The sequence below is a fragment of the Enhydra lutris genome, unplaced genomic scaffold, assembly GCF_002288905.1.
Source record: "Enhydra lutris kenyoni isolate GAN:26980312 unplaced genomic scaffold, ASM228890v2 scaffoldscaffold34, whole genome shotgun sequence".
NCBI classification, from domain to species: domain Eukaryota; kingdom Metazoa; phylum Chordata; class Mammalia; order Carnivora; family Mustelidae; genus Enhydra; species Enhydra lutris.
Genome location: NW_019154118.1, coordinates 2,417,329 through 2,441,227, shown reverse-complemented (window position 1 = coordinate 2,441,227; position 23,899 = coordinate 2,417,329).

Sequence of the window (23,899 nt, the reverse complement as noted above, 5' to 3'; positions counted from 1 at the left end):
AGCCAATAGCTGACTGCAGTACTGCTGCTTGCTTTGGGAGTGGAAGAGACATTGTGTCACAGATTTAGTGAGATGAAGGAGAAATAAGTTGCTGGGGCCATCTTAAGTATATGCCTTCCACGTGTACTTCAATCAAACATTGCCAAAGTAGGGACCACTGAGGGTCCTGGGATCCCTGCCGAGAGGTCTTTAGGTTGTCTCAGCCTCAGAGCACTTACGTATGGACCCAGTCTCAGCTGAACTGCAGGTTGGGACTCCTATGCTGCTTAGCACAAGAAGAATGTGCTCAAACAGACCCTCACCATTTGAAAAGGATGCTCCTAACTCTCTTCCTTCAAATGGTATAATTAGTGTAATAAGTCTTTTTAGTTATAATTACCAAATTTTATCTTTTAAGTAACAAATGGCTAGGATTGTAACTTTACCTTCCATGGACAGAAAGAAAGAAAAGTTGAACACAAATGGTTTGAAAGGAAATGAAATAAATAGGTCAGACACTAAGACTGGGATTGAACTCTTGAGGTCTGGACAGGAGTTCAAAAAACCAAACAAACAAACAAACAAAAAAACCCCAAACAAAACCCTATAATTTTGGAAGGACAGTTCTTAAGATCAGGAATGGATCCAGGGAATTCCCCTTAACTTATTCTATTGAAAATTCACTCAGCCTGATAAAATATGCACTATTATCTCAGTTTGATAGATGAAGAAGATGTCACAGAGGTTAAATAACTAACCAAAGTTACAGAGCTACTGAGGGCAAAGCTAGGATTCCATTCCAGGTCTCTATGAATGTAAAGTACCTACTTAGTTGTCACTGAATTAAGCAGACAAGAAGGCCTTTTCTGTTCTTCATTCATGCATTCATAAAGATCTGACTTTAAACCTTGGCTCGCCACTTGTATCATGTTACCCTGAGTAAGTCTCAATGCATTCTCTCTGGGCAGAAGTGAGTCTTTGGTTTCTTCACCTATAAATGAGACGGACAAAGCTGGTTCTTTGTGCCTATATGGGTACTGTGAGGCTAGATAAGATGGTACATATAAAAGTTCTCAGTAAACTCCTAACATGTTATTCAGTATAAGACAGACTTATAATGCCATTGTTCATCTCATTATAGGATTATTTTTGTAAACACATGTATGTGTGTCTAGAGAGACAGAGAGAGAGAAAGAGGGAGAGAGAGAGAAATTGGATAATTGTAAGTTATTCTAGAATTAGTGAATCTGCAAAAACATTCTACTCAAACTTTGCATGATGCTGGAGAGTTCCAAGACTACTTGCAAACTCTGATCTTATTTGAACTGAAACAACCTCATGACTTGTGGGTATTAGCTTCCTCACATCAGTGGGAGAAAATGATACCTGTAAGCCTGTGCTTTGTTGGTTATACCATAAAATATTGAGTACAACTTCTTCATTTGTCTGTGATTGCTAGCATATGCCAAAAATTTGAGAAGGAACTGCAGTGGAAAACAAAGAAAATGTTATCCATTAATTCATTTTTTCTTTAAATTGAGAAAATGTCACAACTGGTACTTGAATTAGTTCCTTGTGGCTGCTGTAACAAATTACGACACAGTTAGTGACTTAAAACAACAGAAATGTGTTGGCTCACAGCCAGAAAACTGAAATCAGCATCATGGGGCCAATATCAAGTGAGCCCACGCTCCTTCCTGGGACCACAGGGAAGAATCCTTTGGCTGCCTTTTTTTTTTTTTTTTTTTCAGATTCTGCTGGCTACTGACATTCCTTGACCTGGTGCCACAGCATTCCAACCTTCAAGGTCAGCACGTTCAAATCTCTCTTTGCTCTATCATGACATCACTTTCTCCTGTGTCATAAAATATCTCTCTGCCTCTCTCCTATAAGGATGTATGTGATTGTGGTTAGGACCCCCCCCACACACATAATCCAGGATAATCTCCCTATCTCAAGATCCTTAACTTAGCCACATCTGTGAAAATCTCTTTTTGTCATATAAACTGACATTCACAGGTTTCCAGATAAGAATATAAACATCTTTGGGGAGCCATTTTCCAACCTACTACAGAATTCCATTATTTTGGAGCATACTTGGAAACATTGCATACTATAGTTTCTTCTTTTTTTTTTTTTTAAAGATTTTATTTATTTATTTGACAGAGACAGAGATCACAAGTAGGCAGAGAGGCAGACAGAGAGAGAGGGAGAAGCAAGCTCCCTGCTGAGCAGAGAGCCGGATGCGGGTCTCTATCCCAGGACCCTGAGATCATGACCTGAGCTGAAGGCAGAGGCTTAACCCACTGAGCCACCCAGGTGCCCCGCATGCTATTGCTTCTTGTAATGAATTAAGGTCTCTAACTCTTGAATATTGAACCGAACAAGATGAAACTTCTCCAAGAGATGGATAAATGAACAAAGCAGATCTTTGCATATGTCTTGTGCTCCCACTCCTCACCTTTGACAGGTGTCAGAATTTCCCCACATCCTGGGTGGGTATTGTGGAGTCACAGGTGGAGGGTCTCAGTCATCCCACCCCACATGGAGGAGATCATGCCATGTCTCTTCACCTTCCACTGAAGGTAGCACACAGCTCTCAGCCCACTGGAGTTGGGCAGAAAAGCCAGCTGGAAAAGAGGAGCTGAAGAGGCAAAAGCGCAGGGACATTGACAGCTGTCTTCCAGTTTGGAAGGAAGTCAGGCACCCACGCCTTCCCACAGCAGAAGCAGGCATCCCAGAGAGTGGGTCTTACTCTGCCTCTGCTATCTAATCTGAGGCGTCCCCCAGCCACCTCGCCTGAAAATCATTTCCCATCGTCAACACCCCTTGGGACATAACTGTCTCCTTAGAGACTCTAGGGAGAAAAGAAAGTGTGATTTTGCTGTAGCTCTGACTTACCATTTTTTTATTTTTTATTTTTTGGCGCCTTTGGATTCCTGTGGTGTTGATGTTTTTTTAATGGCTCCATGCTCTCCTTAGAGGCAGTTGGAATCCTGTCTATCATCTGCAATTGACAGCCCAGCACCGGAAAGGTAGAGAGAGGAGTGCTGGGGGGTTGTTGGCAAAAGGGAGGCAGGGGCCAATCTGTAAATGCCCTCCGCAGGCTACTGAGGACTGACCTTGTCATGCTGCCTTCACTTTGTACTTCTCCTAATACTTGCCATTGAAAGAGACACAGGCATAGCCCATATCAGAGGAAGGGCTCAGCTCTGCTCTACCCATCAGCAGGTAAGGAGATCTGTGCTCCTGCTTCGCTTCAGGGTCCCCTAATGTTAGCTGACATTAACCTTCTATGGATTCATCTATACCAGACCCTTGGGTGGATAGGGACTCAGACTCTTTCCTTCCTCTCCATTCCTCCTAGCTCTACCCCTCCCTTGCATTGAGGGAAGCTGGATCAAATACCGTCTCCCAGATAGCAATCAATGGGTTTTGATGCTTCTGTTTCTTTATCTCCTCACTAACTTCTGTGGACTCCCTCCAGTGGCTGTCCCTTCTGGTTACCTACACTGCCCTGAGCTAGTCTAACACTGCCCTCATTTCCCATCTAGACTGCTGTGTGTGCTTCTCCCCTGTAACCTCCTTCTGTCCTTCTGTGTCTCAAACCATTCCCTCAGCAGTAAGAGCCCTCTCTCACATATGCCATTCCCTTGCTTAAAGTCCTTAATGGCCTCCCATTAAGCTAGAATGAGATCCAAACTTAGATTAAATCACCGCATGCTCTGATGCTTGCCCACCTCTCCAACCAATATCTCTAGGCCCTATTTTCCATCATGTCCCTATTGCCAGCCACAGTTCCTGGGGAAGAGGAAATTCTAAAAGATTAACTGTGGGATGAATAAATGGAAGAAGGAAGGAATGACTACAGCCTTGCTTCCAGATTGCTTGGAAATAGTGAGGAGTCAAATGTGATGTGGGTACACCCAGCCAATGTGGTTTCTGTCTGTGTGACACTTTTCCACCCGCACTACCTCCATAGTACTTGAGTATTCCCTTCTATAGGAATGTGTGGCAGATCATACTGAGTAAGACCAGTATGACTGATCTCCTCTGCTTTTCCAGATGCAAAATACACTTTTTAGAATATTTTACATGCACACACAGGGATACCTACCTGTCTCTTTGTATGTGTGTGTGAGACTCTTTTCTCAAGGACTACAGATGTATCCCAAACCTTCACACCATCCGCTTCTGGTGGCTCAGTGACCCAAGAAGAAACTTTTAGGCAAAGAGAGATACTTCTCCATATATTAAGCACATCTGATACAGATTTCCCCAATGAATCTCTTCTGAGAATCCCATCTTTTTTTTTTTTTTTTAACCTTTTTACTTTCCAATGTCCAATATTTTATAAACTCCCTCATTTCAGGAGATGGGTTTTCCCTTGGCCCTGGGGAATAGAGACTGTTCATTGTTACTCAGCACCCATAACTATCTTTTCCCTTAACCACAGGATCTTGAAATTTCTAGGTATCCATTGGGTTAGCTGTGGCCCTATAACTAAATTTGGGCAAATGGGACATGTGGAGCTTCCAGGACAAGTTCTTAAAGGTAGGGCACTCCTTTTCCTGTACTTCTTCCTTCTTTCTGTCTGGAATGTGGACTTCATGGGTGCAGTAAGATTAGTTACTTGGTTATCCTAAAGCGACCTAAAGCGATGTTGGGAATGGAGAGTGCACAGCAGAACAATGAGATCTAGTTCTTTCTCTCTACTTTAAGTCAATATTAAGGCTTTGAACAAGTTAGTTCTTTACTTTTAAATGAGCAAGAAAGTCTTATCTTGATTAATCATCATAACTTGTTGTTGTCACAGGTTAACTTGATTTGAATTAATGAACTCAGATTTTGCACAAGTTTGGTACAGGGAAGTGTTGAAAGTGGCTGGCTGACTGCCATCCCTTGCTGGCCAGAGCTGTATGAAACACACACTATCCAGAAGGTGGCTAATGCCCCTTTGTAGTCCCATGTGTCTGCCGTTTCCACTTTTTCTATTAAAATTGTTGCTACACCTTTTGCATTGCGAGGTGTAAGCATCTATGCATTGGCCTGACAACATCAGCCTTACAGGAGCTCCTGGGTCCTTCCTTCCACCCAGCTATGGACAGTGAACTGGAGGTGGCTGGGCACAAATTAGGGCCAAGACAACCATGTCAGAATGCTGCCAAACATCCTTGGACAGAGGTGGAGGACACCAGGCACATGCATATATATGTCTGTCAAGGGGCTGAGATGGAGTAGTGCTTGCAGTCTGAGCTGGAGACCTGCTTAATAATTGTCTGCAAAATACCTGAGCTATTAATCCTTCACTCTCAAAAGCAATCATAGTCACTTAATTTAAAACAGGAGTAGGGAAGGCAGGGGAAGAGAAGTCCTTTTTTCTGACTTTCAGATCAGATGTCAAACCAGTTCAAGAATAGACATATGCCAAAAGCATTTTTGCCCCCAAACTTAGTGGGTGCCTCTACAGGGGCAGCCCCACAAATCGCGGTGTTCAGTACTTTGCTCCACACAGCTAGCACCTAGCACGGCTCATTTTAGAGTTTCGTTTTGCCTGCCCTGCCCCTTTTCTTACTTTTAGCAGTTCTCTGTTACCCTATTCAAAAATGCCTAAGTTTCTGCAGGCTGGCGCAAGAGCACCGCTCCCTGTATAAATGACCTCAGCAGAACTCTGGATTGATTTAACCTCTGTTATCTGTGTGATTAGCTCAGCCACAGAGCAGATACTTGGTGCTTATCAGCCCATTAAAGAGTCAAAGAATGCTGTTACCAGTTTTTTATCTCCAAAATGCACACAAAGCCCTGCTGATTATTCTATTAATTTGTTAATGAACCTGTCCAGGAGACAGATTCTCCGTTCCTTTGGAAGGCAGAGGGGGAAACCGAGCATTTAAAGGGGTTTGAGCCCTCAGAGCTGAAGCTTAGAACTTTGGAAGTACTTGTGGAAACAGATACACATGCTTGTTTTCATTTTGTGTTTTTACTCTCATTTAATCTTTTTACTGAAATAATAGGCACATGGAGAGACAAAGAAATTAGGCTAGAAAAAAAATTCAATGTCTAATAGAAAGACACCCAAGCCAGACAGACTGGAGCAAAGTCTAGGCAGAGAAATTGCAAATAGTATATAGCACACGTAGCAGGTCCTCTTGGGGCTGGATCTTGTTTCTGCTTCTTTTCATTGCAACAAGGATGACAGTTCTATCCAAGAACAAAGGATGCTGGGAAAAAATGGTTTCTATTTTTCTTGCATATGTTGTCCTGTACTTGGGAGCTATTGCAACTTTATGTTTATCCTCTTAAAATGCAAAGAATTCTCTGAGGACAGACACATGTATACATATACTCCAGTGTGCCTGGGGTGCTTTATCAATAGAGTTACCATGCCAGTGGGATCCTGTGGTATGTTCTCTGGTCCTCCAAGGAACTTACCAACTACTAAAGCTCTTTAGTTTTCCAAGTATTTGGGTACAAAGATGGCTTTAAAATAGCATCAGCGGCCAAGGAATCCCTGGGCCATGCCATTGGCTATAGAATTAAGGTCAGATCATAGATTAGCCATTTGTGAGTTATGGTAAGAGATTAAGTATGCCATAAGGAGTTTACAGTTGATCACTATACATGCCTGCAGACTGGTAACTAACCAAAATAGAAATCAAAATTAGGTGGTGAAAAACAAAGATTCCCATCAAAATCAGAGCAAGATTCCTCAAAAGATCCAAGATTGTGCTGAGAATATTCCTTTCCTGGAAACTTTTTTTTTTTTCCTGGTATTGTGGATTCCATGATATGTTATCCAAATTCTTGAAATAAATGCATTCATTTCCCCAGATGCTAGAAGTAGTCATTGTGGAAGTTTTCTGCCAGTTGACCCTCGCTCTGGGAACTGCCCTTATCAGAGGTCACCTCACTTCATCCAATGTCATTTTGCTTCATCTGAGGTTAGGCTGTCTCATCTGAGGTCACCTCATTTTAAAGTGGTATCCCACTTCTGGGGCTTGAGTTGTGTGGGAATACAAAGACCTGGCACCCTTCCCTCTTCATTTGGGACAACTCTAAAGGGATTTAATCTCAACCCAGAGTCTCCTGCAGGATTGACTGAGGCCTCTGGTACAACTACCACGAAATCCACTCTTCCTTTTGGCCAATCCTGATTCCTTCCTTTCTTACACAGACTGTTCTAAGCATACTAAAGTACACTTCCTGCACAAAATTCCCCAGTTGAGAATCTTCTTCCACAGAACTCACCCTAAGATATCTGGTAATATGAGTGATCTCTTCATAAACATGCCTGATTAAGGAGTCACAGCAAGAAGACTAGGTAAATTTTCCACATTGCTAAAGGCATTAGTATGGATTATGTTCTAATGTGGAATGATCATGATTTGGACATTTGTATCAAAAGTTTTGATTGCTAAACTAGAAGCAGCATGTACAGAAATTTCCGGTGGGATTAAAAGCATTCTTTGATGCTGTCCTATTTAACATAGAACAATAACTTAGATTAGCATTTATTTATTCTTTATCCTTTCAAGAAAAAGGCACGTGGTGTCTACCATACATAGATAAAATCTCCAATCTCATGAAATTTCAAATTTTCTAAGTAAACAGACATAAAAGACTTGCTTGTCAAAAATGTACACATTGAGATGAGCTGGCTAATGTGAGAAACAACAGAATCTAGAATAAAGAAGATGCTCGCAGTCTGTCCAAATATAACAAGTTTATAGTATTAGGAGCACATTAAGGGTAAGTTCCTAAAATCAACTATACTGATACGAGATTGGTGACTCTGGCTTAACTATCAAAGTGCAAAAAACCCAGGTGACTGGATACAGCTGAATAGTATCCAGACCAAGAGCGGTATTATTCCACTGTGTTCTGCCACAGGTGGACAGTCCAAAGTGCTAGGTTCAGTGCTAGATGCCAACGTCAGAGGGCATTCAGTGGATGATGCCCAGAATGACGAAAGATCTGGAAGTTCACTTATTTGAGGACTGGTTCTCACTGGTGACTTTTCATAATCTGCAGTTAGAACCAAAGAGCATAGGGTCACCTGGGTGGCTCAGTGGATTAAACTGCTGCCTTTGGCTCAGGTCATGATCTCAGGGTCCTGAGATCAACCCCCACATCGGGCTCTCTGCTCAGCAGGGAGCCTGCTTCCTCCCCACTCTCTGCCTACTCGAGATCTCTCTCTCTCTCTGTCAAGTAAATAATTAAAATCTTAAAAAAAAAACAAAAACAAAAAACAAAGAGCATCACAGAGCCATGTTCCCATTTCAGTGCCTTTGCATTTTAGTCTCCACTGTCCTTTGCACCTGGAGTAGTCCTTTCCAGACTTCAAGAGACAGTTCGAAAACTCTCTCATCACTGAAACCCACTCCTCCACCCCTGGGGAGTTAGCAGCTCCCCTTCTGTGCAACAAAGGGACCATGTAGCCATACGTCCATCACTGCATTCATCATGATTCATCTTCCTCTAGTTATGGTAGTCAACACAAGGCTGCCAGTGTATCTTATCATTGTAGTTCTAGCTTCTGGCACAGTGTCTGACATACAGAAAGCATTTGTCACTATTTCATAATTGAATGAGATGTGTGAATAAATAGACAAATGAATGATGAACAAATGAGGAAACAAAGAAACAAATTCAAAATGCAACAGGGGACAGCTTGGAAGTGAGCTTGGAAGTAAGAAGAGTTTTCAAGTATTTAAAGAGTTACTAAAATATTCTTGTAGCACAATAAAGAAATATGGACTAGATCATAGTTTAATGGAGTGAATCAGTGATTAATTTAATAACTGTGACCAAAAGTTTCTGATTAATGAATTTCTGGTGATCTGAAAGGAGGTTTCTAGTGATGACTCTGTCTCTAGCCTTATCCTATTCAGTGGGTTTTTTTTTTTTTAATCAATGTCTTGAATAAAGATACAAAAACCATACTGTCAAAATTTATGGATGGACATGAAGCCAAGTGGAATAGTAAATAAATTGGAAGACAGAAACAGAATCCAGAAATATCTCAAGAGGCTGGAATTATGAGCTGAGTTTACCAAGTTGACATTAAAAAGAGGGAATCAGAAAGCCATGCCATCAGATCCCAAAACAACTGTAAAATAGAAGATGAGAAACGTGTAGCTAAGCGGCAGCATATGTGACAATCCACAGAGAATTGAGTTAAGGTAAGTTCATAATGAGTTCATATCATGAATTGACTTAAAAAAAAGTTAATGCGAACTTAGGAAACACGATGGGCAGTGCCTTATCTCCAGATTTACAGGGATGTAGGTGAATTGCCGCAAGATGTGTTCAGAACAGAACAACCAAACATGCCTAGAGTCCTTGAGATCATGTTGTTTAAGGAAACAAGAATCTGGCAGGGTAAATATGGACACAAGAACATTTAGTGGAGATCCTATTGTTAGAGTAATAAGAACTGTAAAATGTGCTTCTAGCACATAGGTTCAGACTCTTGTCAATTTTAAGTGGCAGAATGATGCTTGAAGGTAGCAGATACAAGGAAACTTATTTCAGCTTAATAGAAGGATGATGAATTCTTAAAGTTGCAGTTGTGCAACCTTGGTGTTGGCCATTGTGGGAAAAGTGAGCTCTCTTATTACTAGAGACTAAGGGTTTTGAGACTAATACCCAGTGGGGACCCTCTGGTGTCAATTCACATAGGGCATAGGTAATTGGTGCCCATGGTCTTTGGGGTTCCTGAGACTCTGATTCTGCCTGAAGGAGACATGCCTTAAACTCCAAAAGTTACGACTAGGATTAATTCAATGGCAAACCTTCTTAAAATTAAAGTTGTTTGAATTGAATTGAATTGAATGAACAGTGATTTCTCTTTCCTTCTGGACATATTGTTATAATAGGGGACCTTGTATTTGATAGGAAGCTGGAATAGATGATCTTTAAAGTTTCTTCAATATCAAGGATTCTGAAATAAAATGGAAAGACTTGGAACAATCAGAAGCATTGGTTTATAGTCTAAGTTCATTTTTAAAAATATTTTATTTATTTATTTGACAGAGAGAGAGAGAGATCATAAGCAGGCAGAGAGGCAGGCGGCCCGGGGAGGGGTGGCGGGGGGAGCGGGGAAGCAGGCTCCCTGATGAGCAGAGAGCCCCATGCAGGGCTTGATCCCAGGACACTGAGATCATGACCTGAGCTGAAGGCAGAGGCTTAACCCACTGACCCACCCAGGCCCTCCTATAGTCTAAGTTCTGACAGAATGTGCAAGTCATTTAGTCACTCTTAGTCCAATGTGCTCATCAGCAAAATGGGGCTAGCATCACTTCTTTTGCATATCTTACAAGGTTGTTAAAAAGTCAAAGGAGCGTGCCCTGAAAGCTACTAGGAAAGTAGGCTAAGTATAACACAGGATTGATGTGTTCTTGGCATCACGGTGAGTGCTGACACTACGACACTGTTTGGATCTTCTTGCTCTTTCATTTACCTACACCCCCCGCATCACTCATTCTCCTCTCAGGGGCTGTAATTTATTCTTGCCTGGGAGGGAAAGCACCTGCCTAACTCTTTGTATTGTTCTAGAGCAGAGGCTGACAAGCTTTCCTATAAAGATCTAGACTGTAAATATTTAGGTTCTGTGGGTTATATGGTCTCTATTACAACTACTCAACTCTGCTGATGTAGCATAAAAACAGCTGTAGATAATGCGTAAACACATGGGCGTGACTGTGTTCCAATATAGCTTAATCTACAAAAACGATAGATGGCCAGATTTAGACCACGGGCGGTATAGTCTGCTGATTCCTGGTCTAGACAAATGGTTCTCTACTGGGGGTAATTTTATCCCTCATAGGCATTGTGCAATGTCTGGAGGCATTTTTGGTTATCACAACCAGGAGTGCTGGTATTCTTTTAGTGGCATCTGGGAGGTAGAGTGGGGATGGCACTGTTAAATGTTCCACAATACATAGAATGGTCCTTCACAACAAAGAATAATCAGATCAAAATGTCAGTAGTGTCAGGGTTGAGAAACACTGGTCCAGAAAAAAGAAATAATCCATTTTGCTTATCAGAGTTCCTCAGCTACAAACTCAACCTCCTGCTTGACTTCTGGAGCCCCGTAAGCACTTGGAGAACAAAGAGGGGAATTGTGAATTTTCGGTTAATTCAAATAAACTGTAAAAGAATTTAACATTCATCAAAGAAGCATTTTCTTTAATAACAGTGTATGCTGTGCATAAACTCATAATTTAAATTGGTTAGATTAAAAACAAAGGTAGAATTGAGATCATCTAACGCTGAACAAAAATAGGTTTGCAGTTGGACTTTCTCAAAGCTTCCTGGATATTTTAGCATTCGGACCATGACTCCCAGATGGCTCACTTCCTGTTGGCTTGACGTTTATCTGCAAGTCAGTTGGGCTGGCATCTCCCCCAGGCATTAGTACCCCTGTTATCTAACCCACCCCCTCGTTCTACAAACAAGGAAATGGGCACAGAGACGTCAGGTACCGGGCTCTTGGTCACATAGCTATTTAGCAGGACTCATTCTAGAACCATTTTTCTCTGTGAAGCCTCTCTTCACTCCCCCACACCATGTGGGCCCTGCTGTACAAAGAAAATGGTGGTTAATTATCACAAGATAAAACCTCTCTTGGATATAAAAAATACAAGGACTTTCCCTTTATTCATGGCCTAAATCACTTTTTGGTTAGCGTACAATATCTCAAAAATAAAATGTTTAAAATAAGGCAATGAATTAGGAAAAATGAGTTTAAATGATGTACACATCAAATTTATACCAGCCCCGTAAGAAGGCCAAATTTCATTACAGTAAAATTCAGTATAGCTTATTATATTGAACTATTCTAACAAAGGTTTATTTAAACATTTTCTTTTGAAGATGAAGTATTTTAGGATGATAAAGATAATTACTCATTGTAAGCATAATGGTCCATTTGACAGAAGGAATTAAATGTAAGGATAATTTCTAATAAAAATTAAAAATCTCTCTTCCACCACCCTACTTTGTAACATATTTTAAAGGGGAAATGGTCAAAAAAAAAAAAAATGCCCCTTAAGCTACCTCCTCCTAAATCCACTTAAAACTGTATAGTCATGGCTTCAGTATTGTTTCGGGCAGTGGGTGAAGAAGAATCCTGTGTCCTATTGGAACCGCAAGGGGATACTCATACTTACTACAAGTGGTGATTTGGTCTAGGACAAATGTCAGAAAAAAATAGCACCATATCCGATTCCAATTCTTGCCTAGTAGGCTGTAAGATTTTCTCTTCTCGCTGCTTCTCCATCTCAGGATGATTACCTACCACAGGACTTTTCCCATGAAGAAGAGTGGGGCAGCTGTAAAGGCCTCATAGTTCATTCAAATGCTACCATCCATCTACCAGAAGGATCCAGAGAACTGCTACCCACATCTGTATCTCCATACAGGAAAAGATCCATTGCTTTTCTACCATGATGCACAGAAGACACTGACACTTTGAGATACACGCTTTGCTCTGTTCTCTTGGACCATGGGGCTCAGCCAAATGAGGCTTCTTTTTTTTGTGGGCAGATGAAGTCCAATGGGACAAGTGGGAAGAAGAATACAGGATTTTAATGGAAGGTGAACAAAACTATTTCCTATGCTAGCCATTTTGAACATTGATCGTGGCCGATTTATCTCCAAGTTTCTAGCCCTCCCTCTCTTCTCCAACCCACAACTGCCCTAGTTCTAGTGACATATTTTCTGTTAAGTGAACTCTTGCATAAACCTCCCAAATTCCCAGAGCTAGATGAATGGAAGAATAGATCAATTCATTTCAGTGTATGCACTCAATGGAATAATGTACAGCAATCAAAATGAATGAAGTATAGCTCCAGGCAACATATGGAATGAAACTTTAGTAACACAATTACAAATACAAAAGATTGCGAACAGCATGGTGCCCTCTTATAAATTAAAAAGAAAATACCTAAACAATATACAGTTAAGAAATGGGCATAGATATGAGAAAACCAGATAGGTAGGTTGGAAGATGGATTGATAAAATTACTGATAAATCAATCAATAGATAGGAGCTAGGAGGATACGGAAAGATACACACTGTAGACAGAAGTTGTCAATGTTCTGGCTTCTGTGTTTGGTGGAGTGCTCAAAGTATTCATTATATTTGGAAGGGGAAAGAAGGAAGGAAGGAGGGATGGAGGGAAGGAGGAAGAAAGGAAGAATGAGAAAAAAAAAAAAAAGCCAGGTAGATCACATGTGAGAATGTGGTACAAAACTATAATTGTAATTAGTCCCATTCTGTGTGTCTGAGTTCCAAGTAGAAAGGAAAATCTGACCAGTCACTCTTACAAGCTCACCACCTTCCAGGGCTCCCCATCACAAATGCAAGATCCTCCCCCCTGATCACTGCCTAAATTCTAGCACCATCTATGGCCATCTATGGCCACTTGACTCTGAACTTCCTTCCCCATCCTGACAAGTACTTTCAGACCATTCTGCCGTTGGTCCCGCTGTTTCCTCACCCTATGTCCTCTCACTTCCCTACCTAACAAAAACCTGGGCATCCTCCAAGACCAACCCACATGCCACCTACTCTGAAAACTTTGCGTGACTTCCCTTGACTCCTGGCACACCAAGCAAGAAACGGTCCTGCTCTGGTTTCCATAGTTGTCTGTGTTCATCTCTTTATAAAGACTTTGTATATCACATTTTAATTGGTTGAATATTGTTAGCCTCACTTGTATTATGAAATCCTGAAGGACAGGGTTGTATTTTATTCATCTGGTATTCCCTGAAGGTAGTAGTTTTCCATTGCATGTAATGTATCACCAAAAATTTTGTGGCTTAAAATGGTTTTTTATCTTACAGTTGTGTGGGTCAGAGGTCCAGGTGGCCTTGGCCAGGTTCTCTGCTCAGAGACTCACAGGTGTTGGTCAGCCTGGGCTCATGTGGAGACTCAGGGGAAGAATCTGCTTCTAAGCTCTTAGGCTGTTGGCTGCATTTAGTTCTTTGAAATTATAGGATTAAAGTCCTGGATTCCTTGCTGGTACCTAGATCCCCAAAGGATCACCTTCATTCCTTGGCATGTGGCACCCACAATCTTCAAAACCAGTTAAGGCCTGTCAGCTCCCCACTTGGTGATTCAGATCTCTCTGATGCCTCCTTCTGTCACCAGCTGGGGAAGTTCCTCTGTTTTAAGGATTCCTATGAAAGTATTGGGCCCATATGGAAAATCCAGGATATTCTTCCTATCTTAAGGTCAACTGCACCATACAACAGAATCACTGGAATGATAGATATCTCATCATATTCACAAGTACCTGGAATTAGGGTGAAACATCTTTAGGAAGCCATTTTAGAAATTTTCCCTGTCACATCCAATATCTACAACAGAGAATAAAAAGGAAAGAGTAAAGAAAGAAAAAATGAAGTCTCTAAAACTTTTTTTCGCCACATCCCACTTGCCCCACACATATGCACATAAGCATCTTCACATATAATTACAGCATTGAGACATGCTGGGAAGCACAGTCCACCTTGTTCCTTTATAACCAGGCCTATGTCTTTGGTCCAAAGAGGTTCTGGAGAATTGTCTTCAGAAGGATAAAGAGTGAGGACACATTGTTAGCTTTCACTAACGTTTGTCCAAGTGAGACCTGGGAACTACATCTAAAAAATCACCTCAAGGTCCTTGTTAAAATGCAGAGGTCTAGGCTTCACTTCAGATCTGATAAATCAGAATGGGGCCTTGCAATATGCATTTTAAGGTGATCCTTAGGTAATTCTTAGGTAATTTAATATTAGAAAACCACCTATCAAGGTATATATCTTCCTTAGATTATATATAATCTAGATTATATATCTATATATATATAATCTAGATTATATATCTATATATATATATAATCTTTCATGCTTGTTTATGATACCAGTAAATGTTCCATTGGGCAGTCAATAGCCAACTTTTCTTTGGCTGAAGTCTGAAGTCTGGCAGATAGCTGACTCTACCAGTGTCTCACCCCTTGCTAGCAGATGGAGGAATAATAACACACGCATTCTTGGAGCAATCAATGAGTAACTGACCAGAATTTATTCTGAATGACTGTTTTGGTTTTATAGAAACTAAAAATGGGTCCAAAGACCATGAGAGGAATGCACCAGACACTTGACAATGGTAGCCATGACAGGAGGGCAGTGCCTGGCAGGGAGTTCGCTGTCTGCTGAAGAGCTGGGATGCTCTTTATTGTGTCATACAGTATGACTGCTAGGACTGTCTTTTTGTTAAAAGTAATTACTCTCTTATTTAAAAGTCTGATAGCAAGGGTTTTGGTTTTTTGTTTTCTGTTTTTAGGGTTTTTTTGTTTTTGTTTTGCTTTTACTTTTGCAAATATGCTGAAGGGGAGGAACAGGTCCATCATTAAGATGTGGACTGAACAGAGAAACTTTTAAGACCAAAACTGGGTGCAGGAAATCAGAAGGGAAAAATGTGAATTTATAGTTTCTTCTCTTCTTTCCTCTTTTCTTTCTTACGTTTTTTTGTTTGTTTTTATTTTTGTTTTTTTACTTTCTCTCTTTCTTCTTTCCTCTTTTTTCTTTTAAATGTGGCCAGCCAAGAGAGGTAAGGCATAGCCAGAAACACTACCATCACCCTCCAAAATGTATGTCAATTCAGATATGCCCTTTTGCAGGTCAGGAGAGTCTGACCCTCTTTTGAAACCAGATTGCAAGTGAGAATGGAGGAAAAGAGACATGAATTGTGCTCTGAGCTGTATTTAGAGGTCAGACAGTCCATTGTGCTGCTGCTGGTTTCACACCAGCCCTTGAGAAGCGTACAGTAAAGAGCTCCAACTGTGTGTAGGCTGGGAACCAGCCTCTACCTGATCCTGGAGGGCAAAGAAGTCTGGGGACACAGTGCATCCCCCTGGCCCCGTATGCCCTGACGCACACTTTGTGTCGTCCTCCAGCAACATGTCTCAAAGACAGTGCAGCTGATGTGGCTGCACCAGGGTCAGTCTTTAAACGAGGACTGACAAAATCAAAGCTGTGTCCAGCTCCCATGAGCCACACTGACGCTGCTGAGAAACTGACCGCTCCTGCCTTTTCGGTTTGTTGACTGAGTGTGAGCCGAGTCCCAGATTCCCTGTGTTCACCTGCAGTTCTCACGTTTACTGTGCTTTGGTCTCAAAGGGGATGGATGTTTCCATGAGTGATCATGACCTCCACAGGCTGGTGAGATGAAAACGACCAGAACAGGACTGTCATGCTTCTGTTTTCTGAACACATGGCATCTGGCCTATGGGTGGTGTCTTTGGTTGCCTCTTGAAAGATCTGGCTAAGAAGATCCCAAGTCATGGACTCCCACTTGCCTGCATCATGACTCAAAGCTACGGACTGGGCTGCAATAGCACCAGCACATGTTAGGCATTCTCACATCCTGGATGATGGGAGAAGAAACTCAGGGTGTCTGAATGATATTTGGGTGGGAATGGAAATGGATGGTGGAGGTCTGGCCCATCCCCAAGGTAATCTCTGAACCAGCCCCTCAGCAAGCAGAGGGAAGTGTGGTCAGACGGCTCCTTCCCCAAGTCTCTCCATGCAGACACCACTTGATATTTGAATCTAAAGGTTAATTAAGTGCAGCTGCCAGGCAGAAAGGCCACAATCAATTATCATGTCTTCTTGTCCATTTCAGCCTATTCTTAATTATCTTCATTGGGTTCGGGGAAGGAGGTATTTCCGCCAAGTTTTAGAAAAAGGGAGCTACTTTGTTTGGAATGGACAGATCTGTCCTCCTAATCCATAGCATTCATCTTCATCATCCCATGGGTCCCATGGCCATCTCAGAGGAAAGAGGCATTGCACAGGCTCTAGACAGAATGTACTGGAAAGCATTTTTTATGGGCACAGTGAAGGGCACATCATCAAGCATTTCCCTTAAGGGATTTCTCTGATGGCAGGGCCACTCTTGTTCCAACCACCAGTGGTTTGGTGCTGTTCTCTGGCCATCAGCCTGCCTGGATGTGCTGTAAGGCTCCAGGCCCAGGCACTGGCTGAGTGCCCACTTACCATCTGTGTGTCAACTTTCTTACACACACGCATGCTCCCCCATGCACACATGTGCCCATGCTGAACTCTCTGTCATAATTAACTATTTAAAATTCCACTGCTGCTAATCAAAGCAGCATGGGCTGTGTTCTCATTAAGGAGATCAATTCCTGTTGAATATTCACCTCCAGGGGTGGATGTGGTCGGAATGAGCTGATGGTTTCTGTCTGGCTCGCCAGAGCTAATGTGTGGCTGCTGCCATTGCAACAAAGCCACTCTGCTGTAATCAGTCAAAATAACAAGCAACAGCTCCTTGCAGGGATGCTGGGTGTTCTACATAAATATACATAGAAAGACAGTTTCAAAAAACGGTCTGCCCATCTCAATGAGCCAGGCCTGAGGTGTGGCCTCCCAGGGTTAGAAATGGATTACCAGTTCACCTCCATTTTGAATCTCAGCTGCATCTGTCTTCCTATCCTTCCCCCACAAACACTCCACACAGCTGTACACTAAGAACCACTTCAAACTCTGTGGCTGCCTCTGACCCAACTTGTTCCAATTTTGTAGTGGCCATGTCAAGAGGACTGCCCTAGTGAAGTGTCTTGAGAAAGAGAGGAGATTGGTGGCCCTAAGTAGTGGTTTTATCTGCCCAAACCTGCCTGCAGTGCAGGGCAAGCAGCTAGAATTCTTTTGCCTCCTTTCCTTTTCTGGGAACTCAGGGGTAGAGGAGTGGGCAAAGGTAGATGTTCCAGATGGGTAAAAATAAACCCACTCCTAAAGCTCTTGGCTGGCACCTAGGGATATTAGAGGGTAATTTTCCTGAGCTACAGGAATGAGAACAAACAACTTCAGGGTCCAAAAATTACTTAATGGTATGAAGAAACAATATATTTTAAGATTTGGGTCCTTGCACACCAATGCCACATATCCCAATAAGAATTTTTTTTGGGGGGAGGGGAGGGTGCCTGGGTGGTTAAGCCTCTGCCTTCGGCTCAGGTCATGATCTCAGGGTCCTGGGATCGAGTCAATCGGGCTCTCTGCTCAGCAGGGAGCCTGCTTCCTCCTCTCTCTCTGCCTGCCTCTCTGCCTGCTTGTGATCTCTCTCTGTCAAATAAATAAATAAAATCTTTTTTAAAAAAAGAATTTTTTTCTGTTTTGTGGAAAACTTTGTATTAGTGACCTATGCAAGGACTAGATTTTAATCCTTATCCCCAACCACGCCCCCTCAATTTGGCCATTGGGTCCCTTCTGTAGATTGTTCTAACCAGCATCACAGGACATTTAGCAAGAATGCATGTATATCCTTGATCATTCACTGATGTATTCATTCCTATATCTAATGTAGAACTCAGTCCTTATTTTATTCCTCTAGTCATTCCATAAACATTTATCAAGCTCCTGTCATGGATGAGTCATTAGGAATTGAGAATACATGGTCCTCATGGGGCTTACAGTGCAGTAAGAGGATACATCTGTATAAATGAATGAACACAATAAAGTGTAGAGGTCATTGACTTCTGATATGGAAATATTTTTTCCCGAATTTTTAGGCCAGAACATCTTCTTAGAAATAATTATAACTCTAGAGAGGAACAAGACTGTCTTTATTAACAGCCTCAGAAAGCAAATAGTGACTCCAAAAGATAGCCCTCCGCACCTGTCCCTAGTGAAGAAGATCTGTTGCCCAGTCCAGTATTTCTGTAAAGCATCCTGGTTCCCGAGCTGAGAACTCAGTTGTCCCATATGGTCAGCTCAGTTGTAGATAAGATTTACTCAACAACAATTAGGTTTCTGCATCTCAGCTGGAGAGAGGATAATCAAGTGAGCTGGGAGTACAGAGCTTTGTCCTTTTGCCACACGCAGGAGGGAGAGACTCTCACTTAAAGGTATGAGCCACATGTCATTGGAGAAAAAGTGGCGATAAGTGGATGTCATTTCTAATCTTCCCTTTCATGGACAAGGCTTGGGACAGAAAGGAAATGGGAAATGGCAGCTGGTGCCACTCAGCATTCCTGCTCACCCATCCTTTGATCCTTATCAACCATTAGGAAAGGTAATTAAGCCAGTGTCTTGCTCACACAGCGGCTACTGAGCTGGTCAAAAATAATCTGTATCCAATGCACGCAGCAAAATAGCTCCACCTGAATCATTGGCATCAGGGGAGGTTTAAGCATCCACTTGCCCATGACATGACAGAGTGCTGGGCCCTATGCTGGAGAATGGAGCAGACCAAATGCTCACTCTCTTAAGAGTCTGCTTTCCAAGCAGGAGCAATGATCTGAATACACACAGATAGGTCAAACCACAGTGAAGCAACACCATTCAATGAAGAAAGGTACTGGCATCCTACGCAGGATTTAGTCAGTGGGTTGCTTGAGGGTGGGAAGAATCTGGGTTGCTAATTAGTAGCAGGACCTGGGAAGCTCATCATGTGATCTCCTGATAGGGGCTGAAAGGGGTGGGAAATTTCCTTGCTTTTTGAGATGGCAAGTTTTCCTGGAGAAGGTAGATTTCAAGACATGTCCAAATGATCAGAAAAAAATGACTTTGTACAACAAACACTTAAAAGAAATCACCTATAAATCCTGATGGCAAACTCCTCTGAAGGGAAACTTAATGGATGAACTTAATTCTCGCTTACACATGCCTTTCCTCTGTTTTCTTATTTTGATTTTAAACCAACTGACATATTTTTAATATTTATAATGTGCTATCTACCAAGTTAGAGGAAAATATCTAGATAACAATTAATCATAAGGGGTTTAGAGATGAATCTCAAAATTTTGAGTGGGGTTTTGACTTTATCTGTGTAATAATAATGCTCATACTGACTGACATTTAGTGCTTACCATGGGGCAGGTACTATGATAAGCACTGCATGTAGACTATCTCATTCAATCTTCAAAGAGCCCTAAGAGATAGGTGCTATTGTTACTCTCTTCTTACAGATGAGGAAACTGAGTCACAGAGCTTAAGCGACCTGCCTAAGGTTCTATGATCAATAAATGAAAAAGTGAACTAATATAACCTAAGCCTCTTTGAGGTTTACCCATTATGCACAGACAGCCATTCTCCCATATTTGCCTTCTTGTAGTTAAGAGAGACGGAAACAAGAGCTCTGAAGAGGAAATGCTTACAAGATGGAATCATCACAGCAACACATAAGATGGTATTACTGCTCAATCTGCCTGTGGATGAAGGGCAGGCGCACATTTGTACACATGTTACATCCCATCAGACTTGTCTAGTTAATTTTGTCCTTCCTTTGGGGGAGGAGGGGAAATGGGACATCGCTTCTTAAATGGGCTATCTTTTTGAGATAACCTGCTCAGTTTCCACTCTGACCTGGGGACAATGGTTGGGAATTCAGTGCCATTAGCAGGTACAGAGCCCTTCACTACACTGGTGGTTGTTAGGCTAAAGGGCTTAGCCCCACTCTGATCTAGGCACCTGTAACTGTGGCTGGATGTTCACTTCCTCCTGGTGTCCCCAGCTGTGGTTCAGCTGAGCTGTGCAGCTAGACAACTGCTGTGTCTCGCTCCCAGGCCAGGTGATGGATTTCTCCATACAGCATTATTACGTTGCAAGGCACTTCTCGATGCTCGGGGATGAAAGGAGTTATAAATGAAAGATATTATTATTAATAAGAATGTAGATGAACAAAGGGAAAATGTACTCGCCCTCGCTATCCATCACCTCACCACACTTCACCTAAAGACCATGATCTGCTGGAGCCTCAAGGAAAGCCTATTTGCAGAAATCAATAACTGGTTTTTAAAAATAGATCTAGGCTCCACTGGAGCTGACTATTCAGGGGTTTCTCATAATTCTATGCAACAGTCAATATTAGCTATCACTACCTCAAATAAAGATTGAATTTGAATTTAGTTAAGACTAGTTTTGTATGCTAATCTACCAACTGATTATTAAATGTATTTACTGAGAGTTTTGAAGAATAGGCTGTGAGGGGGAAAAAAAAAGAAAAGAAAAGAAAAAGCCTGCATGAATTTTCTTGATCCGAGCTTTAAGGCTAACTCCTAGTGATGTGTTCATATTAGCTTTGTTCTCCTGGTTTTAGAAAATGAATGTTTGGGGAAATCAAGTTTAGTTCTGTTGGGGGCAGGAAACATTGCCATTCTAAGAATCATAAGGTGAAGGAAAAGTAACCATCACTGAGTTGGTCAGTTGGCAGCATTGACTGAGGACCCACTCTGCACAGAGGCCCAGAGCTAACTGTGCGGAATGTTGAATTGGGTATCCTTAGGTATGACAGAGGAAGTTAGCAAACATCTCCATCCCTAGGGATCATTATGACCCATGAGGAACCAAAGACAAATGCCTGTTCACATAAGTAGGTGTTACAGAAACCTACATATATAACCTGGAGGCATCCCATGCTATTTTACAGGGGACAGAAGGTAGGAGGGGTGCAAAGATTTGCCAGAAAATTCAGGCAGATTGGTAGCAAGGAGGAGAAGGTAAGAGAAGGCTGTAGGAGCAAGGGTGTTGAGGGGTTTTGACAGCAGTTGGGAGGGTGCTTTGGGAGAGAAGTGTTCTTACCAGGTAAAACAATGTACATATCCACTAGCCTTATCTCATCAGAATGTGAGTCTTCTGGAGAGCTGTGAATATGGAAGACGTATAGGTAGAGCACACACACAGAGAAGAGGAGCAGACACTCACAGGGCAGAGTGGGTTGCATTTCACAGTCAATAAGATGTACTGCTTAAGATGTTGTTCGCCTGCTATAATATACCCTTTGCACGTAATTCATGTACAACAAAGAGCTACATATGACTTTCTGCTCTGTGAATATTTAATTGCAACTTGCAAAACATGTCAAGCAAATCACATACTTTCCCTGGACAGTTCTGGTAGTGGTGAAGACATTTCATCAATAAAAGGTTGGGGGGAGGGGAACTCTTACACCATGCATTTTTGCCAGTCCTCCAATATCTGAAGCTGGGTTAGCAAGGCCATTTTGTTAGATCTGGAGGGCAAAATCCCCTTCCAGGACTCAGTTCTATCACTGCCACTGACGACTGTTGAGAAAAGGAGTCTGCTTTCATGTACCATCTATAGCAGTGATTCTTCCGACTAGGGTGGATAAGGGTCGAGTGGAGAACAGATTTTAGATATTTGGATTCCTGATCCTATGCATTGTTCAGGTCCTATGAATTTACACTTTATCACATAACCCTGATGATTCTGAAGTAAGCAATCCTCAATCTCCGCTTTAAGACACACTTGCAGGCCGATATGCTCAGGTCTTTATGCAGAATATGCATAGATGAGCCTATAGCTCATTTCCCTCCATAGAGAGAAGAATGGGATTGATTTGGAAGTAATTAGAATATTAGGCTGCAATAAACAACTCGGCGGTAACATAAATATATAAATATGGAGTGACTCATTCTATAGTTCACAGAAATGTAAATTATTGTTCTTTGAGCGAATATATGCAGTCTCTTCCCACTTGTGAATTACACTTCCAAGTACTGGGACTATTCTCAATGGTGGCATTTCTGTGGGTGATTACAGCTCTGATAAAGTTCTTGATTATACAGCTTGCTGTCTACTAGCTTGAAACCATTCCTGGGCAAAGGTACTCCCAAAATTTGTGGTTCAAATGGAGCTAGGATAACTGTATTTAAGAATTAATGGGTCTTAATGAACTATTTATTTGCTAAGTCAGTCAGTAGAGTTTCTCAGGAGCACTGGATTCTTCAGTTGAAACCAAAGCTTGAAAATGGAAAAGAGTGGGTTATTTGGGTATTTTTATGCTATTTAATTTCATTTTTTAATATATTATTGTCCCCATTGCAGCTCAAGTAGTTTGGGCAAATGTGTTACAGTTTTCTGCTGTACCTAATAACTCCCAGGAATCACTGCTTTCTTGAATTTTTTTTTGTTTTGTTTTAGTAGATTTATAATGGTGAAAAATTATAATCTACGAAGTTTTGAATTATATTATAGAAATGGATTGTAGAACCCCTCCCCATATTCAAATAATACATGTAAAAAAAAAAAGTCAAAATGGATTTGGAGTTTGGCTTATTCAAGTGGTGAAATGTTTTATCAGTTTTTTGGAGAAAGACTCGGTGTGATACCATGGTCTGTGGTCATCCGAATGATGAATGGGGATAGTTGTCCTGCTTCTTCTTTGGAAAACTCTGTTTGTACTCTCTTTTCTCATTGCCACTCCCTACTAGCTCTCAATCTCATCCTGGGTATCTGGACACAGGTTTTTTCTTACCTGCATGGTTTTCCCCTTGTTTTTCTACCTAGAAATTTCTCCTTTCCAAATAACTAAATCTGGTGTGGGTAAAACCTTCCAGTTAAGGTCCCAGATTTTCACAGTATTTTCTCTTATGACCTGTGTCTCACTGCTTTATCTGTTTTCTGGATTCCTATGTTTTTAGTAGTAATTAATTTTAAATAGCTTAATCTTTTTTTTCTTTTCTTTTTAGGACTGCATATTATTCTGGTGTATGTTTATTTGTGTTTTGCGTTAAAAGATATTAAATTTCTAATAAATTGATTTTTCCTATTCTTACTTAATATGTAGTTTGGACATAGTGTACACAATAATTTATGAGATACATCATTAACCTTGATACATTTTAATTATAATTTTCTTATCATTAACCTTACAAATTTCCCCATGGTGGGAAACTGCAAAAGCTGTGCCATGTCACAGAGTGCAAATGGTAACTTAAAATTGAAGGATCTATAGTTGGAATGCTTGGGTCGTATCAAATCCCAGTTCTACTACTTCCTAGCTGTGTGACCCCAGGAGAGCGACATAGCCTCTCTGTGCCTCAGTTTTATGGTGACCAGTTGTCCCTGTTTGCTGGGGACTTTCAGTTTTAACACAGAGAGTGCTGTATTC